The following is a 24770-nucleotide window of genomic DNA, read 5'->3' as shown; positions in this document are numbered from 1 at the left end:
GCATAATAGGCAGAGGGCTTGGTTAAATTGTAAATGCAAATTAGTTCAAGGGCCCCATCAAAATACACTGGTTTCCTCTTATGCCATATGTTATTCTTGCTTAGGTGCAGTCCTTCACATTTCTAGGAACTATGACAGAGGAATTCAAGCCCCCTTAGTAACATCACTTTTAAAATTGTGGTGCTTGCTTTTTAATCAAGCTTTGTATCAGCTACAAATTTGCTGTATGACCTAATTTGAAAAACGTCTCAAAGTGCTGACTCAAAATGTTAGTGAATAGAGGCCAGTGATTACCACTGTGACACTAATGTGATGCAAAATAAAATTGAGTTGCATCAACTGAACATTAGTTTACAAAAATGTTAGTGATTGAAGCCATTTTCTCTTCATATTTTATTTATACTTCTGAGATTTATATTTTTGTTCTCCCCCCTACCTCCCCACTCTCATTATCAAAAACTTCCTGAGTGTGAGGACAAAGAAACATCTTGATCCCTGTATGTGTGTGTGTGTGTGTGTGTGTGTGTGTTTGTGTGAAAGAGAAAGGGGAGGGGTGGAGGAGAATGTGTGCATAGATAACCAGGAACATGTCATCTGGAACATTCTCCCATCAAATTCTAAATTGGTTCTCCATTAAAAATAAATATTATTTTGCAATTTTTTACTACACTTTTTACTAAAATTCATAAAGAAATATAGTCCTGATTGTTACAGGCCACTTGCTTTCTGAGGCAATATTTCACAACGTATCTTTCCCCTCTGTGCTGTTATAATACAGTTAGGACCTATAAAAACTACAGAGAAATCTGAAATATTCAAGGGAAATTTAATATATTGTAGATTGCTTTCTCCTTCCCTTTACATGGGAGTAAAGTCATGAATACTTGAATATTTTTCCAAGGAAAAAAGAGTTACAAAATTTCCCTTTACTTTTGTTAGCTTTGAAGCATAGTTATTACCGCCAAAGAAATGCCTTACCTGTCCTATTCCCTTTCATTCAGATTTTCAGAACTTTCAGTTACAAAAGGTCCCCTCCATCTGGTGAATAAGCAGGCCTTCTTCTTTTCGTAGTGGCTTGTATGTCATTTGTATATAGGTTTGTATAGTGGTCTTTATGGGTCCCTAGGTCAAGGAGATTTATGTTTCTCTTTGAGAAAACAGGGAAAAAAAAATCTTTTGGAGATAATTTTGATTCCAGGCTTGTTTCAATAGCTCTCTTCTCTTTTTAATTGGAACATGATGTATATATGAATGTCAAAAATCTTGTGCAAGTTTGGATAAATGTGTTACTATGCATTGTTTTATTACTTTAATTACATTAATGTAAACTTGCACGAACCTTTGTTAAAACAACAACACTACAGAAGTACTCAAGGCTTGTGATGGGGTAATCTGATTTGTAGGACTGACTTTATCTATCAAATTCATATAGCCATCCATCTCATAAGAAGTGACTCTGGGTGGCATACAACAATTGGGTAAAACAATAAATACATAAAAACAATCATTACAAATATAAAAGCAATCATTATTAAAATTAAAGTATACAAACTGCAAAGTATAGGAGAGAGACTTGTATGAAAGGAAAGACACTAACACTTCTTGTAACAGGCTGTAAGGTGTCCTTGTATAGCCTGCTAATGGTATCCTACAGCTGGCTCCTATTATTCAGGCAACAAGTTTTCCTTTGAAAACTTAAAAAGTAGATCTGTTGGAAGGAGTTCACAAGCAGATACTAAAAGCAACTTTCTGTAGCAAAGTAAAGTCCTTTGACAACAGTGGCACCCTACTTCTTAGCAGAGTGTAGGAATAATGGATCAATATTTTATTTCTTATGAATAAATGCTATGACACTAACATCCAGAAGCTGTTGCTTTGTAAAAGCAATGAATGACACGAGGCATTTGGAAATTGCAAAACCAGACTAACTTCTGTTGTGTTTTTCAAAATGCAGATTGGATTCTTAATTATCTTTGAAATACAATGTCAGCTTTGGAAGCTATATTCCATGCTGCCACATAGCCTAAGAAAGTGTGTGTGTGTGTGGGGGGGTGATTTCAATTGAGCAGCTCTAAGTAGACAAAATAAAATTCTTTTGTTAGTTCAAGGTCACTGAGTATGGGGCAGGATAAAATAAGGATTTACCTTTTAGACGGTTCGTGATTGGGCCATGTGATGTGATGACGGCCAAGGGGGGATGGATTTGTAGTTTGGAAAATTGTGGGAATCCCGAAAACTTTTAGATTCAGGATTCCACAGATGTGCCAGTTGCTATTCTAATAAAGGTACTTTTGAGATATGGTTGTCTCTGAGTTACTGATTGGAATGGAGGTTTGCTGGAACGCTGAGGAAATCTTACAAGCTCTTTTGGCAGGTTATAGCTACTTACAGACATTCCAAATAAGTGTGTGAAAGAGACAGTAGGGCTGTGCATAAAACTCCCCTCACAACCTTTCCATCATTGTAGAAGAATATCAGAACCTTGTAAATTTTACACAAAGGGTTGAAAGAGATTTGAAGAGGTAGAACAAAGTCCAGCTAAATACTCATGGAAAAAACCTATGATCCTAAACTCCTTATTCCTTGCTGACTACATGATATAAGTAGGGACACATCAATACACATCAAGTTCTACACACATTATAAAAATAACAATTAAAAGACATTAAAGTTGAAAAGGAAAGGAGCAATAACAGTTTGAAGGGGTGCTGAATCCAGGCAAAATTACCCTTGAGATCATCACATAGATCTCAAGTTCTATCCATAATGATGCACATTCTGAATTCAGTGATAGCATGTTTTATCCTGCTATAGACTTTATTCGGGATATGTGTTTCGTCAACACCTTCAGAGTAGATTTTTATTCACTGCTCCTCTTCTCTGCCAAAACTCATAAAGTTGCAGCCGAGGATGTATTCCCTTACACCAAGAAATTTTTTGTTAAGTGTCACTGCCATGAGGAGAGGGGTAAGTTTAGAGTGATGTTATTTCTCTACAAAGAAAATATATGTTTCTCCTATTGTACACATGGTAACCTTTAAAAAAAATCTTGAAAAAGCTTATCTGAAACTGACAAGACTTTCCTCCATCATTATCAATTACACAGAAGAAGGGCTAGAGAAAGAAACAGCAGTAGCAAAAGCTAAACGTTGGATACATCATCGCTATCCACCAAATTGTTTCCTTAATGGTAGAGGACAGAGGAGGGATCACTAGGTGTTCTACTTTCTATCTTTATTCTGTTAAGTATATAAAAGGGTTAAAGATGGAGGTTGTAATTTTCCATAAGTACCTACTGTATTATTTCCATTGGGTCTGGAAAGTGTTGTGCCATTTAATACAGACAATGTAGAGAGTTTAATATTAAGTTTTTGTCCCATTACCTCTTGACTATTGTTCATGCATCTATGCCCCCCCCTGCCTTTATTTGGTCCTATTTTGATGTTTGCTGATGTTTAATAATTAAACATCAAGCTATGTTTCTTGATAGTAGGATTCAATGGCAAGTGTGCTTGCTCTGATCTGGATGTAAGGGTTGACTGGGATTGTGCTGAGTGCAAAATAAATCAGAAATTGCCTACAATAATTCTCCAACAGTACAGACTACTTGCAGGATTTTGTCTAATAAATTACAAATAAGGATAGGCTCTCTTTTCATGATCACCTGGGAAAACAAAGTTAACAACCAATATTCAGGTTAAGCATGTAGGAAAATTTGACTATGCACTGTAGTTCAAAGTAATGAATCAATATTTAAATTGGTAGTAACATACCTCAAATGAAATGTGTATGTGTGCGTGTTTCAATTATTGAGTAATAGAGCACCTTAAAATAGTGATCATACAAGAAAGGGAGAGAGAGAGAGAAAAGGCTGGACTTTGTCTTCTCCACAATTTGTAGGGCATGAATGCAATATTAGCTATGACTATATATGGCCATGTTAGGCATACCTAAGAATCAAGATCAATTTAAGTCCTGTAAAATGTTGCTTTAGCTCCTAATCTTCCCAAGGTGTCTTGAACAATGGCTGATTACCTCCAAGCTTGTTGAAAAATTCTGAGACAAATAGTAAATATAATCAATGTATTAAAAAAATAAAAAATAAAAGGGAAAAATGCAATGAAAATTTATGATCTTAACATTCCTTCAGGGTCAGACCATTTATCACATTCTCTCACTCTGGTTTCAATTACACAGCTTTTGTGGAAGGAACTTATTTTAGCAGGTTCATTTGCCTCAGTAGGGAATATAGGACTTTGGCCTAATGCTTCACCTTTAGTGCAGGCCATTTGAGCTTTAGAACAAATACCAATCATCACTCTTTGGGAGAGAAAAAAATCTGCATCAGAGTGGCCTACTGGAATGGGATTTCTGTCAAGGTAAACGGTTGTTGGCAATGACTGTGGTAGAGTGGGTGATAAATCCCATTTTATTGCTGAAAAATTCCAGCCTCTCTCCATGCCTGACAGCTCCCCACCTTCTCATACACATTTGGGCAATTTCTGCACCATGTCCATCTGGTTCTTATTACCTCTCAACCTGCTTGTGTATGATCCAGGGGAAAAAAAGTGTAGGTCACCAACAGGGAAAAGAAACCAAGGTGAGGGGTAAGAAAGAGAAAAATGAGCAGAGAAGTTCCTACCTGCATTAGGCTATCATAATTAGGGGATGAAATAAAGCAAACAAAAAGTACATGGTCTAAATGCACAATATTAAGACTTACTATTTATCTTACTCCTCCTAAAAAATGTGTTTTCTTTTTATTAGAACAATGTAAGGGAAACCAATTCATGAATGCAAGCTTTTATTCTCTGCCTTGGCATTCTCCACAATGTAAAATTGGGAGGATATGGGAGTGTGAGCTGAACCACTTAAGGAATCATGTCGGTGAACTCTTGTGACCATGGAAACTTCAAAGTGGTCAATATTTGCAGCTTTTACACCAACCTTTTCTTTCATGGAGTAACTGCAAAGGCATTCTTAAATGTTTAAAAAGTCCATCTCCTTGCTTCATACTTTTGGGAAACTGTGTATGCATAAGATTGTATTGGTGCAATAGGGAGTGCAACTTTTCTATCCACTATGGACAGGTAGTCCTTGACTTATGACCACAACTAAGTCCAAAATATCTGATGCTAAGCAAGACAACAAATATGTTTTGCCCCATTTTACCACCTTTCTTGCCACAATTGTCAAATGAATCACTGCAGTTATTAAGTAACTTTGCTTTTAAGAAAGTTACAAAAAGTGATCACATGACCCTGGGACACTATAACCATCATAAATGTCTTTCTTTCGCTCTGTCTCTTTTTTTCTCTCCTTCCTTCCTTTTCTTTCTTTCTCTCTCCTTTTTCTCTCCTTCCTTCCTTCCTTCCTTCCTTCCTTCCTTCCTTCCTTCCTTTTTTCTTAGATCAAGAAGCTACCATCATTTAAATATGACACAAACTAACAGAAATCTCTTCTTCATTGCTTCATTCTTCCATTTACTTAAATTTTCGTAGTTATCTTTTCTATGTGTCACATCACTCACCCAAGATAGATGGAATCAGTGTATTATAAAATAGCAAGATTAGGGATCTATACATCTAGAGTGGATATAGCAATAGCCCTTAGACTTATATATCACTTCACAGCTTTTTACAACCCTTTCTAAGTGATTTTACAGAGTCAGCATATTGCCCCCAACAATCTGGCTCCTCATTTTACCCACCTCAGAAGGAGGGAAGGCTGGGTCAAACTTGAGCTAGTGAGAATCGAACTGCCGAATTGCTGGCACTGGCAGTCAGCAGAAGTAGCCTGCAGTGCTGCATTCTAATCACTGCGCCACCATGGCTCTTTAGCATACAAAGAATGTCTGAGTACTGTTTATTAGAGTTTTGATATTCAGCAAAATCTATATAGCTATGTCTATAAAGTTTATTACTTAAACACAGTACTATTTTACTTATTCAAGTTTTGCCTATATAAGGCAGAAATCAAGATATGAAGCGTTCAGAGAATCCAGCTAAATGACTTCTGAGTATGGGCAGCATCCCATGTTTATGACAAAACCCGATTAGCCATAAGTAGGCATGTCTTTGTAAGTAGTTTTGGGTAGTTTCATAACAATACAACTCTAAATAACCAGATTATAGTTCATGCAGATGGTAAGACATGGTTCAACTTACATTATTGTGGAATGAGTGGAACTGGAAAACATTCATATTACCAGTGGCTTCAGACAATAGACACTGAGTGGAACTGCATTACTAATCTGCAATGTGGCCACTATGCAATATGGATCCAAAACAATGCCAATGAATTGTGCTCACCATATCGGTCCTTTCAGCAACACTGTCCTAGTTCTAGCTACTATGAGCAGTACAAAATGTACCCTACACTCTTCAATTCAGTTCAGTCCAACACCTTCTTACCTGCTATGTATTATTTATTTTCCAAGTGCAGGATGGTTTTCTGTAAAATACAACATTGTTGGAGCCCCCCAAATGTTACTGAGAAATTAAAGGCAATGCTATATCTAAAAAGAAAAATGACAACACCATTGTAGTGCTGAAGGTATAAGTTTAAATTATGAAATGGCTTAATATACATGCAAGGAAGCCATTTATTAGCTGAATAAGCTGAATGTAAAAATATGTAAATAGCTTATCAGTAATAAAAACATTTCAGCATCAGAAAAAGCTCAGCATTAGAAAAACTTTGTGTAACTCTAAAGTATGCTCTACAATGGTTTAACTAAACAGATTAGCCTAATCTTCTCAGATAGCCTTTAGGCCTGCTTAGTTAACAGCATCAGCACCAACAAACCCCCCCACCCCACCCCACCCCCAGTATATCAGGAACACAGGCTGACAAAAAGAAAGAAACCCTAATCAAACACTTCAAAAACCCTCAAACCAAAGAGACACCAACCTTCCCCGCATAAGGTATTTGTGTAATGCCAGCCATTTTGAAATCCTGCCTACCTGGGCCTTGCTTATCTCATTCCTGTAAGTATCTTTTTTCCCCAGCAGATTACATTCCAAATCCAACTGTTCTTTATAATCATCTGTATGCAGCCTTACGGAAAGGCCCATTTATTTATGATTTTCTGTTCTTACTAAATCTGTGCCAATAGCACAGGGTGCTTCCTGGATTTTCTTCTTTGGAAAATATTGCAATAATGTTTCCAAATTTAATAAAAATGTTTTATTGTGAAGATAAAATTGTATATATGCCTAGAGTACAACTGTCCAGACAAACCATGAAATATATCAAAATTAACATAATACATTATTTTGGGGATTTTTAAACTACAAAGCCAGTCTATTTTTATATTTTCTTTAATTTACTATTAAATTTACTATTTTTAAAATAAGTTTCCTTTGAAAAGGAACTAGTAAACAAAATATCATTTTTAAACAAGTTTCTTCCTTTGTAGAATGACAAAAAGGAAATCCTTTTGCAAGGCAGAACTTAAATCAATGTCATAAGCAAAATATAAATCAAGGATTTCATTAACTGCTGGTAGCCAGTTTAAACTGTAGTTTTGCTCAAAATGTAAATCTATGCATGTCTAAGATATTAAAAACCTTTAAATGATTTTGTAATATCAACTATTATTATAATTAATGAAAGCATTTTATAAATTAATATTCTAGATAAATTCATAGCCAATTAATGTTATAATCTAAACAAAAAATGATATAACAAAGATAATTGGGAATAGGCAGGAAATCTCTAAAGTTTAAGAGGAAATTTGCTCATTTTTAATCATTTTTTGGAGGGCAGATGAGGAAGAAATGTTCATAGAAATCCACTTGCCATTAATTTAAAAGCATACATGATGATATCTGCCTGCCTGCCTATAGGTTAATGTTATTATAATTTTGCAAACTGGTGCTTTGGAAACCTGTAAAAGATACAGTTAAACTTAAATTTGTAGGATTTTGTTGATTTTTTTATTCCAGATAGTGGAAGTTGGAAGTTCATTATATGCATGCTCCCAAACTCACTAAGTATGAAAGTATATATTCAAAAGCTTAAATGCATTCATTGCAAAGGCTACAGAAATCCTCAGGAATGTTTTCAAGCAAGAGAAATATGTTCCTTATCTGCTATTCTAAGTACAGTTAATCCAGTTTATTCAAAAAATAACATGGGAGTAACTTGGGGTGGGGGAACACCATCATCACCTACTCCCTTTTCTTCCAAGCTGCACAATTGTATTAAATTACATAAAGTTTTTTATGAGTTACTTTATAGTCTAACAAAAATCTCTCTTGAAGAGATACAAGATAAAAAAACAAAATGAAAACATACAGTACCGTGCGCTATCATGCAGACCAATCTACAACATTTAATAATAATTATTGCTTGTTTATATATTAAACATTAGTCAAGGCATAGCTAACCAAGTTATACCAAAAAATTAAGCATGGCCATTGCGGTTGACACAACACAGAAATGTTATTTTAATCCACTCAGATTTATTTCTGACATTTTTCTTTAACATTGCATTGCCTTATTTAGAACAGTAAAAGTGACTTCTCCAGTCTCCTTTGACAAGAATGAATGATTTTAAAATCTTACATGGAAGGGGAAAAAATAGATTTCCTGTCATTCATTTAGAGATACACATTGTGTGCGTGTTTCTGTATGTGTGTAAAACTTTACATTTAAATTGTCCTGTTCATTCAGAAATGTTTTACCACTTGATGGAATTGACATTTGAAGACTGTCTGGGACAGAAGAGGAAGGAGAATAAAGTTTAGCTCTGAATGCATTTGAAAGCTGATTTTAATCGTAACAGTCATTTTAGCTACACTTCAGAGAAAGAAGGAATCCCAAACTATTTATATAACCACACAAAAGCTAATGTAACAGAAGATATAAAATGGTACAATTAGGTGAAACACTGAAACATGTCGCATTTATGGGTGTGTGTGCGTGCACACACACACAAATACAAATTCTTGTTGTCCCTTTTATTTTACCCCTTGGGATCACAGAAATTTTTCCAAACCATCATAATCATTCTTCTGTTTGTAAAAATTTACTTGATCTCCTCAGTGTTTCAGCTTTTCCATTTACTAAAAATGTAACCTGTTCATTGTACAGGTATCAGTGAAATAAAAATCTCCAATACTTTGGACAATGCCAGTTTTTTTTAAAGTTATTTAATCAAGTATATATATGTCTATAAAAAACAAAACTTGGGGATTATAATCATTGTTTTGTCCCATACATTTCTGTAGTACATTTCATTTCTTTTAAAAACATAAATTTATTTATTGATCGTTTCAACAATTAAAAACAAATTTCCACATTTTGCAATGATATTGTAACAGTGTTTACATTGGTTAATAACATCCATAAGTATGTTATCCATAGTTTTATTAAATTCTAAATATATATAAAAATGTTTAGAACAAGGAAGAGTAGATTTCATTTTCACTGTATCAGAGTTACTAGCGTTTGGTTACTTTGACAAAAAATACTTTCTTGCTCACTATATATTGTATCTTTCAGGTAGTCTGATTGCCAACCTGTTAATTTTGGAATTTAGGAATATTTAGTTCTAATAATTTCAGCAGATCCTCTCACCAAAGTTCTATAGTTAAATGGGCTTGCATAATTAACAGGGTTGAAAAATCCAGATTTCAATTTCATTTGAGCCAAATGGAAAGGCATGATACCACACCTGCCATGATGTAAACCTAATTTCTGAACAGAAGGAAGCATAATTCGTGTAAACAAATATATGATTGAGATCCATGCCCATAGTCTGCTCTCATTTGCAGATATTTACATCCACAAAACCTCATTGTTCAGTTTGATAAAATTATACAACAGTGACTTGTTATGAGTTTTTCCTCCTCAGGCAATGACAAGTTGAAGGACTGCAGAATGCTTGAGGCACAGCCAAAGGTGCTGAGGGAGACCAGGATTCAGGTAATTATTGCAAAATAATGGGTTAAAACAAGTAATCAGATATTTCACTCCAATTTATTTTGTTGGCACAAAAGGGATTTTATAAGGATATCCTGTTTGGAACATCATAACTGTACGATAAGCTTTGACAGCTGTAAGCTGGAAACTGTGTTGGCAAAAATTGGATAGCCTTTCACAGTAACAACACAATTACATTGGCTAAGAATCTCTGACAGCAGGTAGGGTCATTCTCTCCAGCCCATGCCATTTAAACCTTACCGGTCAGGTTACAAGCTTGAAGGAGGTGTGTTAAGAATGTCCAAAGTCTTAGCTGTGCAACAAAGCTCTTTTGCTTCCTTTTCAAGCACCAATTCCATGAGACTGAAAACAGCCCCTGATTATTAAGAGGCAGAAGTCTTTTCTCTAGAGGACATACTAATTTCTGCGCAGCCATCACATGGTCTTGTGAGAATCCTGGTTTCTTAAAGCAGACATGACTTAAAGAGGCTGAGCACTATGGAAATTCCAAGGCTAAAAGCTGTTAGCTGTTTTTTGAGGCTTGAGCAAAGGGGGGAAAAGGCTAACAAAACCAAAAGGGTGTGTGGAGGGAGGTAGTGGAAATAACACATAGAGATGGCTGCATACAAGAATAACAAATTAGCTGGTTCCACAATGCCACCCATTTAGCTTATAATGATTGAGTTTGGTGTAACTAACCACGGGGAGAGGAGGGAATCCATCTTCCGAGAATATTTCTCACTTAGCTTAGTTGCTGAAATCTCCTACTGTGGCTTCCTAGGGAATCAGGGAGTGTGATAAGAAATGTGTAGCAATTTTACAATTCTCACACAATGCCACCGATTCCTGGCCTGGTGTGTTTATGTATGTGGGGGGGGGGGGCAGGCAAGGGAGATATGGAGGATAGAATCCAAACAAAGGATGTGTAAGCAATTTCATTTATTTTGATAAACCTCCTTCCTGCTCTAGAGCATTTTGCTGCCTTTGTCAAAGTGAATGACAACAATTTGGCCAACTCTCCCTAAGCCACACTCTACAGTGACAGGCAAATTATCAGAGGCCCTGCACTCCTTATTATCAGAGGAGAAGTCATCAGGAGGATGCGTGGAAGATCCTTCTCTCCTGTCACTATTTGTCAGTAGGACAAGGGCCACTGCTATGGGGAGCTGACAGGTAATTTCAACAATAACAATTACTCCTATTACTGGTGTCATAAATAATTCGCCCAAGGCATGACAATAGCAAAGCTTTATAATTCAATGCCATATAAATAAATGCCAGCAGGTAACAAGTAATTTAGCTCCAATCAAGCCATGGCCCTGCCAGTAATATTGTTATTGCAAGAAAATGGAAAATTGAAAAAAAAATTCAATATGGTAATGAATTAAGAAAGGGTTCAAGGGCTGGAGAAAAGCATGAGTTTAAAGCTTGGTTTATTTTAATTGGGGTGGTCTTCATGATAACTTATTTTACCATTGGATACAATACATAAAATCATGGCTTAACAGACTTTTGTTTGGAATATAGATAAACATGAATATAATTTTCATTTCATATAATTATATCATTCTAAAGAATATTAGAAAAAGCAGCAAGGATCTGTGCGCTTTCTAGTGTGTCTCTTTGCTAGCAATGATGGTGTTTTATTTTAATTACTAATACTATCTAAATGTAAGTCACTGCTGGCTTCAGTGCCAATAATTCACCCTTACTGAGCTGTGGATGAGTGTAAAACATGTACTTTACATTCAGGATATGATATTTTTCCCCCTGAGTTCTGATTTGATGAGAGTAACTGAAATTTATGTTTACTGAGAAGATGCATAATAAAATGATGCTCTTTCTCTCAAGATCCCATACTTTTCGTGAGCAGGCCAATCCCCTCAGAGTGCCAGTATTAAAACAGAGCAATATGACTTAGCCATGTTTACTCAGAACATCTACCCGGTTTCTCCTTCATAAGAGAAACTAAGCTTGCGCTGAAGAGAAGACCAGCTTCATTACCGCATGTTGATCCAAACAATTTGCAATTTTACTCTTTGACCACTAAGACAATGTGGCATCAGTTTGACAGGAGTAAAAGAATTTGAAAATCTCTAATTAGAAGAGCTGTGGAGCAATTAACGCATGTCAAATTTCACTTCATCAAGTGCCACTCTAATTTTCTCACTAAAAATTAATGGACTTTTTTTGTATTGCATGTCCCCTCAAGGCAATGTTGATTCAAATCTGCTCAAGATGCAGTGTTGCACAGCTAAGCATCTTCTTGATTACAATCCGACACACTTCTAACTGCTTTCATTCTCACTGCCAGAGATACTTTGTCAACAGTCAAATTACGCCATGCTGATAACAATGCATAATGGTGTTCCTCAAAGGAGGCACTTGTCATGAAACTGTGTTTCATAAATTACATCATTTTCTTTTATAAGAAATAGCACTGCTTCAAAACAAACTTATGCTTCCTAGAAGCAATTGTTCCATATGTTTCTTGTTTGAATCATTGACTTAATATTTAATGATACAAAAAAGGTATCTGTTCAAAGAACAGAATAAAAAAAATCAAGGATTTTATAATTTTATTGCCTCTCCAAGATTAGAAATAATACCCTGTAATTATACAATGTTTATTGAGGAAAAGATACAATTAGTGTCTAGAACAAGCTTCCCGGTTTTCTTGTGATGTCAGTGGCAAAGCTTCTCTAAACAAATGGTGCAAATTTTGGTTAAAAACTATAAACATAGTAGAAATACTTCTTCTAATGGACACTATGTAGATTCCAAAACAAATTTGTTAAACAGGAACATTTACCAGCTTTCACAAAAAGAAAATAAAATCCCAGATGTAACTGACAGACTGTTAGCATCAGTGTGTATGTGTTCATATTAGTATGGCAAGTGGAAAAAAATAAATGGCTCAACTTTGTTTTTTTAAAAAAACAAGATATTTATTTATAACTGGAATATAACTGAAGAAAAGATTTAGGAGGGGTAATTCTATTCTTTGACCAAAGCTGATTTGCAAACTATTTAGAACATTTTCAGTTATTTAATCAAATTAAAACATGTCTGTATTAAACCAATAATTAGCAACTAATGCTGTGATATACATCTATGTTGCAAATGTCATTCTTTTTTCCTTCTTGTAATTTTAACTATTTTATATTTTTATTATAAATGTATCTGAGTCTAAGTTTTATAGTGCTGGAACTTAATCTGAATGAAAGTAGACCACTAGATTTCACATTTTCCTCCCCTCCTCTTACAAAATTAACAACATAGTGTGATTTTATTACATTGCTTTGGAATTCAATTCTGCTTGGGAAAATGTTCAGAAATTTTCAGACTTCTGTGTAGTCACCTTGATTTTTCTTTTGTCCCATTTTTGGCATAGTATGTTCACAGAAAGCAGACCTCAACACAAACTGCTGAAGCATTTAAAACTTCCCGAGGGAAGGAGGGATAGAATAGTATCATAAAAAGTTAAGCAATCAAGCTCCTAAGAAACATTTCCTTTTGATTTGATTGGTTTACCATATGCTTTAAAAATTCTAAACTCCAGGATTACAGAAGAAATGCAATCAAAACTACACATCAAAAGACGATATCAATAGAATACCACATGCATTTAAATAATAAGCATGTTTGCCAACTGCAAATAAAAGTGGAGGAGAACCCAAGGAAAAAAAAGGGGAAGATCACTGTGACGCAAACCAATTTTATCTTCAATATTCTGCTTTTGTTTTCAAAATGCTCAATAAACAGTCCATAATGCATCCCTCATCAACCCCAAACCATGAGGGCTCCGCACTCAAAGAACAGGAAACATATTCAATTTTCCTAACAGAAGACAGTTCATTAAGCTGTGCCACATCAAATAAAACTTTAATTTCTCCAGCATCTGAGCTGCAATGAAAGCAATTGATGAAGATGAGCCATATGGTACTTCTATCAGCAAACACATATTGCTCATTCCCCAAAAGTTTTCTAATTCTGCTCCCCAGGCCTGTGTAATATAGATAATGTGCTCTGAGAGCAGTAAGCATGAGCTATCTGGTGTACACTTCTAATACTGTATTTAATGGGAAATAATGAATCATAAAAGCCTGCGGAAGATGGCTTTTGCTAACCTAAATCTCAGCTGTAATTTCATTGTTCTGTGCCTAAGATGCTGCTTGCCCTTTCCAAACAACAGCAACTGAATGTAATAATGCAGCGGCTTCAACCTGCAAGAGATCCTTCCTTGAACCAGGTTTCATTTAACTCTTGCAGCTCCCATGATAATGGAAGAGTGTGATTAATGGAAGAGGATTGCATACGATGAAAATATTACACACATATATTTATACAGTCACATACTTTTTCATCTGTAGCTATGATTAATATTTTTAAACATTCTCACTCCTCGAAAAGTAGATAATTGGAAGGAAAAAAAACCCACAGCAACTGATATTGCAAAAGCTAACATTTTTCTAACATTAACATACTTTTGAAAAATGCCTGGTTTTTTTAAAGAAAAAATCCAGAAGATGAATTCAAACCCCTGAACAAATTAATTAAGTTAAAATGAAATGATAGACTGTTTATTCAATGATCAGCAAAATTAACTTCAAATTTTAACTTAAAACCTAAACCCAAGACTTAAATACCAGAACTTGTCTCTGAAATGGTCTGAAATTAAAATATGATACAGGTAAAGATTGAGAAGATAAGGACTCCTAAGCAAAATTCCACTTAAAATAATAAACTTGGCATGGCTCAATAACGCCTGGAGTTATGCTGAGGCTCCCTGAGAATTGCAGAGATTTCCTGCAACATCCTTCTGCCAGCATTTCAGTCCTCTTAACTGAACCCAGGACCAGAGGCAAGGGCCGTTCGCTTGGAAAGACACCTTCATGGTTGAGCTTGGCGTTATCTGAGCCTCAAACGGTTCATTTAGAAGGAGAGACTTTTAAAAGTTAGGGAATTGCCTCTTAAAAGCTTATTAAAATCAGCATGTTACATGTCTGTTTTTGAATTAGCTTTACTGCCGTGATTGCCTTCATTAACACAGGCTGTTTTGGGCGCTGCTCTGTGAATGCTCAAGTGTCTGCTTCAACCCCCAGCTCTCTCCCTCCCCCCTCCTTCTCAGGAGTTGTCAACTTAGAGAGCCCGCAAAGCCCAGCATCCTTAATCCTTCCATAATAACACGGACCCCCAAATGAAATCCGCACACCAAAGCAGCAGTCGATTGCAATGGCTTCAGAAAAAAAAACACAAAACGGGTAGAAATAAAGTTGGCAATCTTAAAAAAATAAAATAAAAATCTCAGCCAGCTCCATGTATGTCTGTGTCTCCCTCTCTCTAGCACATGGATGCCTTTTGTGAATCTTACAAACAAGGGTTGAAGCAGTGCTGGACGGGTTACAATGACAATGGTGTATAGCAGTGTAAAACAAGTTGGTGGATAAAAAGGTGCCCCCCCCCGCTTTTTGTTACCCTTTTATCAAAGCTGTTCATCTTCTAGCTGCAGGCAGCATTTCGCTGGAATTGCAGATATTTCTCTTCTTGTCCAGGCGCCTTTGTTTGTGCATCTCATTTGCATCTATTTATCTCCAGCTGAGGGTGCTTTCTGCTCATTAAGGCCTCCCCTCGCATTATTTCCTAAGCCAGCTGCTGAGGAGGGATTTCACCTGTGGTGCTTGAGAAAGAGGGGTGTGGAAGGGGAAAAAAAGAAAGAAAGAAATCCACGCACAAAACAACAACAAACTGCAAATTTTCCAGGAAGGAAAGAGAGAGAGAGAGAGAGATGGAGGGAGGGCCGAAAACAAACAAACAAGGAAATCTTCGGATTCTCTTCCCCTCCGGAATGGGCACCATTTGTTTTAAACAGCCTCTTGCCGTGATAAATGTCTCCTTGGGTCGGGGGTGAAAGTTGATCCGAAGGTCAGGCAGTAAAACAACAGGCAAAGCAGACGCCAACGCCGGTTCCTTAGCTGTCGGTGGCGGTGCGAGTAGGTCTCGAACCCTTCTCCACCTCTAATAAAACAGGGTAAAAATCTGAAGTGGAGCAAGCAGGCCCCTCGAGGAAAGCTGCCCCGAAAAGCACCCGTCGTATCGACATTGTGCCGGCAAACAGGAAACAATCGGGGCAGCTCTCAGCCCAAACAAGGCGAGCTTCTATTGTTTCAAAGAACCGGAGAATTAATCCCACTTATTTATTTAAGGCGTGTCAACTCGCTGCCTAAACCTGTTCCACTGTCAAAATGCATAAAACGTTTATGGCTCATAAAATAGAGTAATTCATTTCCATGTTCTTTGTGGTATTTTTTTTTCCTCTTCTTTTCTTATTCCCCCCTGTCCCTCCCTTCCCCGGGCAGAATGAGATAGATAGACCTTGGCTTGAAATGGGTTGCAGCCAAATGGATGGTTGTAAGAAGCTACACCATATGAGACGGGGGAGGGTGGCAAAATTATTGAATTGGCAAACTGAGCTCAGCACAAACAATAATAATAATAAAAAAGAATAGGGTGAACGCTGAATCATCTTGTTTAGAGTCATGGAGACAGCCTTATGCCACTGGGTTTTTAGCTTGGTTTCCAGTCAGGAGCTACAAAAGTTCCAGTAAGAAGCTGCAAGGGCTATCAGAAAATGTAAAAAATAATAATACATCTAGGTAGAATTTTTCTCCTACCTGCTCTTCAACTGGACATTTCTCATCTTTTGCATAACTGAAAGTTATATTTCTAGCTATGCCAAAAAAGTTTAATCTTGGATTCTCATTTTCAATGGAATCAGTTTGATTTTCAATGGTATGCCGATTTGAAATGAATAAGTAACTATTTAAGATTGCTTGCTTTCACCTTAAAGTATATACAAGTATGTTTAGAAGCATTGACATAAAAGAAGTACATTCAGTTCAGCCTACTCTTTAGTTTGCTTAAAATAAACAATTTGGCATAAACAAACACCATTTTGTTTAGCACTTCATCCAAATTATTCATCATGATAGTGTAAGGCTTTCATTACATTATTTAGTTTTTGTATTGCATGTGATGAAAGTTTGCAGGCAAAAAAAGTTTATTTACCTTTTTCCCTGATAAAATTTATACTGTAGCTAATAATTGTTTTGAGTATAATTTAAGACACTGAGTTTGAGTCCTGTCTTAGGCATGAAAGACGGCTGGGTGACTTTATTTTAGACCAACTCACCTCATAGGTTTGTTATGGGGAACAGGAGGAGGAAGGAGTACTAAGGTGTAAAATAATAAAGGTGGGAAACAAATAATAAACACAAAAAAGTTACAGTGATATATGATAAGCAGATTACAGCTTTGTTGTCTCTAACAGTAAAACCCAGAACTGATTATCTTAAACAGAGGACAAAAGTGTAAACAACTGATTTTCAATGGTATTGTGCCAATTTGAAATGAATAAGTAATTCATTTAAAGTTGATTGCTTTACCTTGAAGAATATACAAATATGTTTGGTGTCACTGACATTAAATCAGTACATCTGCTAATATAGTATATCTATATTCAGCATATTCATTAATTTGTTTAAAATTAAAAAATAGAATAAACAAACCATTTTGTTTAGCACTTCATCCAAATTATTCCTCAAGATAGTGTAAGGGTTTCATTACATTATTTGTAGTTCTCCAAATTAACACTGCATTTCTGAATTCAAATTTTAGTCACTTTGCAGCTTTTGCCATTTATAAGATTATTTTATTTCAGCCCATATTATCTGAGCTGAATCTTGATTCACCAAACATCTCAAACACTAAATACAAAATGTGCTGTAGTGAGCAAACCGCATATAGAGTTTACATTTGTACACTGCATTTCTACCTTTTCGCTTATCAAAGGATCTGTTTGGTTTCTAAGAGAAAGCTATACATCTGAAATGCATTTGAAATTTATACTGTGAGAAAACTGCTTCTCTTTTTTTGAAGATGGCCTGAAAAACTTTACTACACTATTTTGGGTTTCGTTTTCTGCTAACACAGTGCATCCAAGATCCTGAGCAGATTTCTTCTCCCAGTCTCTTTGTATTTCTCATTTTTTCTTTGCCTCTAATCTAATCACTAATTCCTTTACTTGGTCAAGAAGTTAAAAATGTTAAGTGCTAGCAGTGCCTCCTTCCTCCCCCTCATATCTGTCTCTGTTTATGGAACAGGCCCGGGTTTCCTCCTTTCCTTGTTCAGCTCCAGGTCTTCAGGTCAGGAGACTGTAAATACACATAGCACTGCCCCAACCCATAAATCTGAGCAAAGGGCAGGCATATATATTCAGATAAGCAATGTGGAGGGGAAAGAAAGAGAAGACAGAACAAACAGTGTCTGTGGAATAGCAAGCACTATTCTAGAAACAAAATGCCAACAATCCCCTTTGTACAACAGAGGAAAACAACTCTTGTTACTGAACATTGGCTTCTAAAAGATGCTCTTGGAATGATCACCTTTTCCCCTCCCATGATTTATATACAAATCAGTAAAAAAAAAAAAAGCATTTTATTACCCTGGAGACAGTGAAAATAAACAAAGGCATTTCACTTACATTCTAGCATGCTGTTATGTTCTAGCGTTTTCCTCTGCAACTGGAAGGTTCTGGCTTTCAGTTCCTCACTAATGCAAAAGGAAATAAAAGAGGCACATTTCCCCCCCTGCAAGGTATCTTTTGCAAAGAATCAGGTTAAACAATTATGAAATTGGCTTATCGATTTCCCCCTCCTATTAATTATAATGGCATCAAATATATTTCATATGAATGTTAGCAACATCCTACCATCACTAGTACTACCTCTCAAAATGCATGGAATCTAATGATCCCGCTGCTATGAAAATCTGTGGGATGCCTTTGGCAGCTTCTTCTACAGATACTGCATCCTGTAGGCTATCCCTATCCTTCACATCCATAGAAATATGCTTTCTTGTTAGGATTGAACTCAAATTATGGACAGTGCATTAGTTTTGAATAAAAGCTGCAAAAATTTTACAAATAAGAAATCTAACTATTAAGTAAAACATCTGTTACCATATGCTGTTGACTAGTCTTCCATGAGCAAAGAAAGAATGCATAGTTTGTTCCCCCACACACATACAGAACTTCACAAAAACCTTCCCTTAAAAAAAAAAAGTTTATGCTGACATTTTCTCATTCTGCGCTGAGGATCACTTCTCCAGTTCTCTGATGTGTGGTGTAAATGGGACCTGATGTTGGGTCTTTCTTTTTTCACTTTTATTCAGGTGAGGTGTAACATACTGCAGATGTACCGGTAACAGAAGCCCTTACACAGAGGGCCATTCTCTTCTTGAGTTGAAAACTTCAAGTACTTGACAAGCCTCTGCAAAAACTGTAGCAGAAAGAATAATTATTTTAAAATTATTCTAAGGCCAATTCCCTCTCTTTCTCTAGTGCTGTTGCATGAAATAAATGTAAATCAACTGTCTTTAATGATGGCTGGCACTGGCAGATAGTTGAATTAAGGTTTTTTTCAGATTGATTCACTGATTAGATTTAGAAAAGCTTTTTCATCCCATCTCTCTCACTCCATAATACTTCGTGCAAAGTCAAATTCAACTGCTGGTTTTCTTAAAAGTATTTCACTCTATTTAATAGGGTTTGGTCCCAGGAAATTAAGAGTTTTAGCTTAAAACAAGCTTTTGTAAAGGGAATTAGTATGAATTTAGATTAATACTTTAAATGAAATCCTGTTTTCTTTCTGTCATCAATTTAGATGGGGAATTTTTATTTCAGTAACTCAATAATCTGAGATAATTACTGGTAGCTAATTTTAAAACTTCTGAAACTCTTGAACTCTTTAAAACGTTTGAAACTCCTGAACTCTTTAAAACGTTTGAAACTCCTAGGCTTACATTTGTCCCAACCGTAACATTAATTCCTCTGATTAAAAGCTTAAAAGTTTGCTTAAATGGTATGATAGCAAAATATTGAGAAGTGCAAACAAAGTTGTAATAGCTTAGATAAGCATGTAAAGATATATTTATAAGAAAGATCACACCAGGATCAACAAAGACACGGGACAATAAAGGGTCTTGTGGCATCCTTCAATCAAATAAAAAGTATTACAGGTAATCCTTGATTTACAAGAGTTCATTTAGTGACTGAAGTTACAACTTCACTCAAAAAATGAGTTATGACCATTTTTCACACTTACAACCATTACAGCATTCCCATGGTCATGTGATCAAAATTCAGATGCTTGGCAACTGACTCATGTTTATGATTGTCATAGTGTGCAGGGGTCATGTGATCACCTTTTGCAGCCAAGCAAAGTCAGTGGAGAAGCCAGATTCACTTAACAACTATGTTACTAATTTAACAAGTGTAGTATTTCACTTAACAGTTGTGGCAAGGAAGGTCATAAAATGGAGCAATACTCAGCAAATGTCATACCTAGCAACAGATATTTTGGACTCAATTGTGGTCATAAGTCAAGGACTACCTATACAGCATCGGATATACTTTTATAGATTATAGCCCAGATGTCACAGAATTCACTGCTCCTTTTACTTCTCCCCAAACTGCAAGACATTAACATTATTCCTCTAACAACTTTCCAGATAAATAAAGGGGATCAGATTGAAAATGCCAAAGACTGTGATGAAAAGATAACAGCAAGGGATAACAGGCAGTAGAACTGCCTTCTTGGAACCACTTCCTGCTTCTTCATTCACTCCCGCAGTAATAAATTCCTTTAATATAAATTCCTTTAAGGCCAATGAGTTGAGAAACTGTTACGGGGAAACTTTGTCTTACAACGGCTTGTTTAGTGATAATTCAAGGTTAAAATGGCACTGAAAAAAGTGTCTTATGACTGGTCCTTGCACTTACAACCATTATAGCGTCCTCAATAGTCATGTGATCAAAAATACAAGGCCTTAGCAACTGGTGCATATTTACAGTGATTGCATTATCCTGGGGTCATTTGATCACTACCGACCTTCCCTGCTATTTCTGATAAAGGCAATGGGGGGAAGATGGGTTTGCTTAAAGTTTTATGATTCACTTAACAACTGCAGTGATTTGCTTAACAGCAATGGCAAAAAAAAGTTTGTAAAATTGGTCCCGACTCAATTTATGACCACTTTGAAAATTCTGATGCCAATTGTGGTAATAAATTGAGGACCGCTTGTATTCAACAACATCTAAAAGGTTACCATTTGCTCTTCGTGATATAAGATTTTGCTCCAGCAAGTAAATTATAATCAGGCATATGCAAGTCTTCATGAGAAGATCTCTTAGGCCAGTGGTGGCTAAACTTTTTGGGCTCCTGTGCCAAAAATTGTGTGCACACTGGCGCTCACACTCTCACGTGCCAGCACCCAAAAGGCAATGAGAGTTCCCCCTATGCAGCCTGCACACGTGTGTGCAATCCCGTTTCTGGGAGGCTGAAAAAAGCCTCAAACCAGGCCTCACAGCCGATTTTCAGCCGGTTTGAGGCCTTTTTCGGCCTCCCAGAGGCTTGAAAAAAGCCTCTGCAAGCTAAATAATAGGCCCGCTTTGTCACTTCCAGTATTACAGCCTCTGGGAGGCTGAAAAAGGCCTCAAACCAGCCAAAAATCAACTGTGAGGCATGCACAGTGAGGTAAGTTTGCCTGTGGCAAATGCGTGCCATAGGTTAGCCATCATAGCCTTAGGCCCTTTTGGATATTGGATGTTGTGATAAAGATACAGTGTTTGAGGAGGAAGAAATCATCCAGAGCAGCACATCATGCAGGTGAACCATTATTATAAGAACTAAAATTGATCCAGCCCTTATACATCGTATACATATAGCTTTCTAGACCTATAGCAACTGTTACAAATAATCAGAGATACTACATTGGGAAAAATATCAGTTTGTAAACATCTAACTTAGTAAGTGACAGAAGTTGAGATTTTCTTTTAAAAAAAGGTAGTCCTCAAATTATGACCATTTAATAATGGTTCAAAATTATAATGGACACAGAAAAATGGATTTATCACAGGTCCTGCCACTTATGACTGTTGCAGCATCACTGTGCTGGCATGATCCAAATTTGAGCACTTGGCAGCCAGTATGTTTTTATGACGGTTGCCATGTCTTGAGGGTCATTGGATCACCTCTTGCAATCTTTCCTAGGGGACTTCCAACAAGCAATGTCAATGAGGAAAGCCAGATTCCCTTAATTATATGATTCACTTATTGACCGTGGAAAAAAAAATAAGTCATAAAATTGGGCGCAATTCACTTCATGTCTGCACAGCGTAGCAATGAAAGCTCCGAACTCCATTGTGGTGTGTGGACATGGTTCTTGCATTGGCAGATAATTTGTTACCATTTTTAAAGGGAGTAGCACTAATTGGTCTGTAGCTATCAGATTCCTCTGATACTGCCATAAGGGATTTCAGTGAAATGTTGAAGTTACAAAAGTTGACTGGATAGCCATAAAAATGTTCAGGGCTTATCAAACGCTCACTAAAACCTATCAGTACAATTTAAAAAGCCCGCACCTGGAGGGAGATCTGACTTGTGGGATATCTTTCCTTGTAAGATTAGCACTGCTTCTTGACTGAAACCAGGCTTGAGAAAATACATTGAGGAATCACTTTATTTTGTGACATTTCAGCTTTCGAGGCTGCTCAGACCTGCGAAGCAGAGAGGTTTTAAGCTGAATCTTAAAATCTCTAAGAAAACATTTTCTCTAAGAAAGTAAGTTTCACAAAGGCCTGGTTTCCCAAATCTCCTGGAAAATCCTGTTTACGCCCACAGATGTCTGTTACAAAGAATGCTTTCCACAGTTAATTCCAACTTTGTCCTCTGAACCCCAATGGCTGTTGTTCCTCTGGAAAAGAGTGCTGTTCTCATTTTAGCCAGACCAGGGGACATAAAATCCCAAGTCATAAATCCACATGTTATCCCAAACTGCTGGATTTTCCATCTGCAGTTTTGGAAAACAGAGTAAAAAAGATTCTTATAGCCATAATCTCTCCCCCCCCCCCCCCCCCATACCCTTTGATTCCATAGCTGAAAGGGCTTTGTCACGTCATGGATTTGGAAACAGATATTTTGAAAGCATTCTGTCAGCTAATCCTAAACTTCACACTTTCTTGTGACATGAAGCCTTTTTGGAAGATTGATTGTACTATCAGGGCATTTCTAGCAGACCATGTGCATCTGATCTCATGCAGTACTATTTTGCTGCTAGTATGACATAATGGTTCAGAATCTGAGATGCTAAGGTTCAGATTCACTCAAACCATGGAATTTTACATGTTATCTCTTAATCCAGTCTAGTCCATGGAACTGTTCTGAATGGAACAATTAGTGGAAAGAGCATTGCACGACCCACCTTGAGTTCCTGGAAAAAATCTCACCAATAAATAAGTAGTAAAACTAACGCAAACTATACTTATGTATAGCACAATCTGTGCAGCCATATTGCACACTTTCTTTAATGCCTAACTGTATCTTCTCGGATATGTGAATGTGCACTGTCTGAAAAGAGCATGTAAACTGATGGATAATAAAGCAATGCAAATCCTCCAAAACAGATGTTTTGCAATGTGCGGAAATATGAATAAACTGTTTGTCTTCAATTCATTAAAACAGCCATGTCTTATTCCAGGGTTAGGCAACTGCTTAGGAAACTGCTTCCAGGCTGTTCCTGTATGCATGTAATATACATGGCCTCTTCCTTTGCTTCTTCTTTGAGTCCTGAATGAAAATGTTCTAGTAGCTATACTCCAAGAAATTTCAAAAGCAAGTTTGCAATGTAATGGTGACAAACTGCAATTAATTAGCAAAAGCTGAAGTTATTTTTGCCAGCTATGTCCATCCTCAGTGGGCTGCACTGATTCTTCTCTAAGATATCTGTGACAATTCACAACATCTCTATGGGATATATAAAGATATCCTTATAATAATTAGATGTCGTCTTTTGTTTTTACTAGCTTATATTAATGCAGAAAGGTCCATATCCACCTTGGTTTTGCCTCCTCTTTGTATTAAAAGCAGGTATTCACTAAAGTGTTTACAAATTGCATTTGATAAGATGAATTCTGATCTACAAAATATTGTGCTACAATAAATATTCAGTCTTTTAAGTGTCATAAGATTAGATTACTGCTGTATCCTTGTTGAATTCAGACTCTGTAAGTCGCTTAAAGTTTGTTATGCTCCATACATGAGCCAAATGGCAGGACATTGAACAAAATAATCCTGCCACGATAAGAGCAGAAGTCTCTACACAGAACTTTGACATTGTCTCCCAGGGTGGACAACTTCTGGGTTAACTGGAATAGGCAACATGGAGGAAAATGCCAAGGAAATAAATAAGCCACTGGTGGAAGGAGAAGGAATATTTTACTTTGCTTTGTTCTGAGAAAGGTACAACTATTGCTATGGGTCAGGCATGGGTATACTCAAATGGAAGTGCCCCATCATACATAGCCCAGTTCTCATTAAAAAAAGGTTTTCATTGGCTACAATAGATATTGTAGAAGTGAAGAATTCTGCTTTCCAAGATGGTCAAGACTTTCATTTTTATTAAATCATAACAGGCAGATTGCCACTATTACAATCATCATCCATTATCCTACTTTTAGGAAAGAGCTGAATATCTTCCTAAGTTGGATAGATTCCAGACAGGCCAAGTATGTCAGACTTACCATAAATGTAATAGTAGAAGAGGAAGGAATGATTCAATATGTGTATATATATATGTGAGTATGTGGAACAGATGGGCATATTTCCAGACATTCCATGGAGAAGAAAGGGAGGGTTTGAGGATCCAAACTGGGACCTTCGGCTCTTTGGATAAATAGTTATTCTACCCACGGGTTCAGAATCAGCCATTAGTTTTTATGACCA

The 24770-nt window shown here is 36.5% G+C and overlaps 2 long non-coding RNA genes across 2 annotated transcripts in view; one reads left to right on the top strand and one right to left on the bottom strand.

Moving 5' to 3' along the window:
• The window catches only part of LOC148127870 (uncharacterized), a 117702-nt gene that overhangs the window by 351 nt on the left and 92581 nt on the right, over positions 1-24770 (top strand). Inside the window, exon 2 of the long non-coding RNA XR_015740657.1 lies at positions 9863-9933. This is a non-coding gene — a long non-coding RNA (uncharacterized LOC148127870). The remainder of the gene's footprint in view (positions 1-9862; positions 9934-24770) is intronic.
• On the bottom strand, positions 1528-16292 carry LOC148127871 (uncharacterized). Its single transcript, XR_015740656.1, has 3 exons — positions 15409-16292; positions 6414-6517; positions 1528-5026 (listed from the first exon to the last, which is right to left on the bottom strand). It is a non-coding gene; the product is annotated as an uncharacterized LOC148127871 (long non-coding RNA).

This window comes from Pseudonaja textilis, chromosome 1 (assembly GCF_049901715.1).
Source record: "Pseudonaja textilis isolate UNSWEBS1 chromosome 1, rPseTex1.2, whole genome shotgun sequence".
NCBI classification, from domain to species: Eukaryota; Metazoa; Chordata; class Lepidosauria; order Squamata; family Elapidae; genus Pseudonaja; species Pseudonaja textilis.
This window is presented reverse-complemented; position numbering and strand designations above follow the sequence as displayed.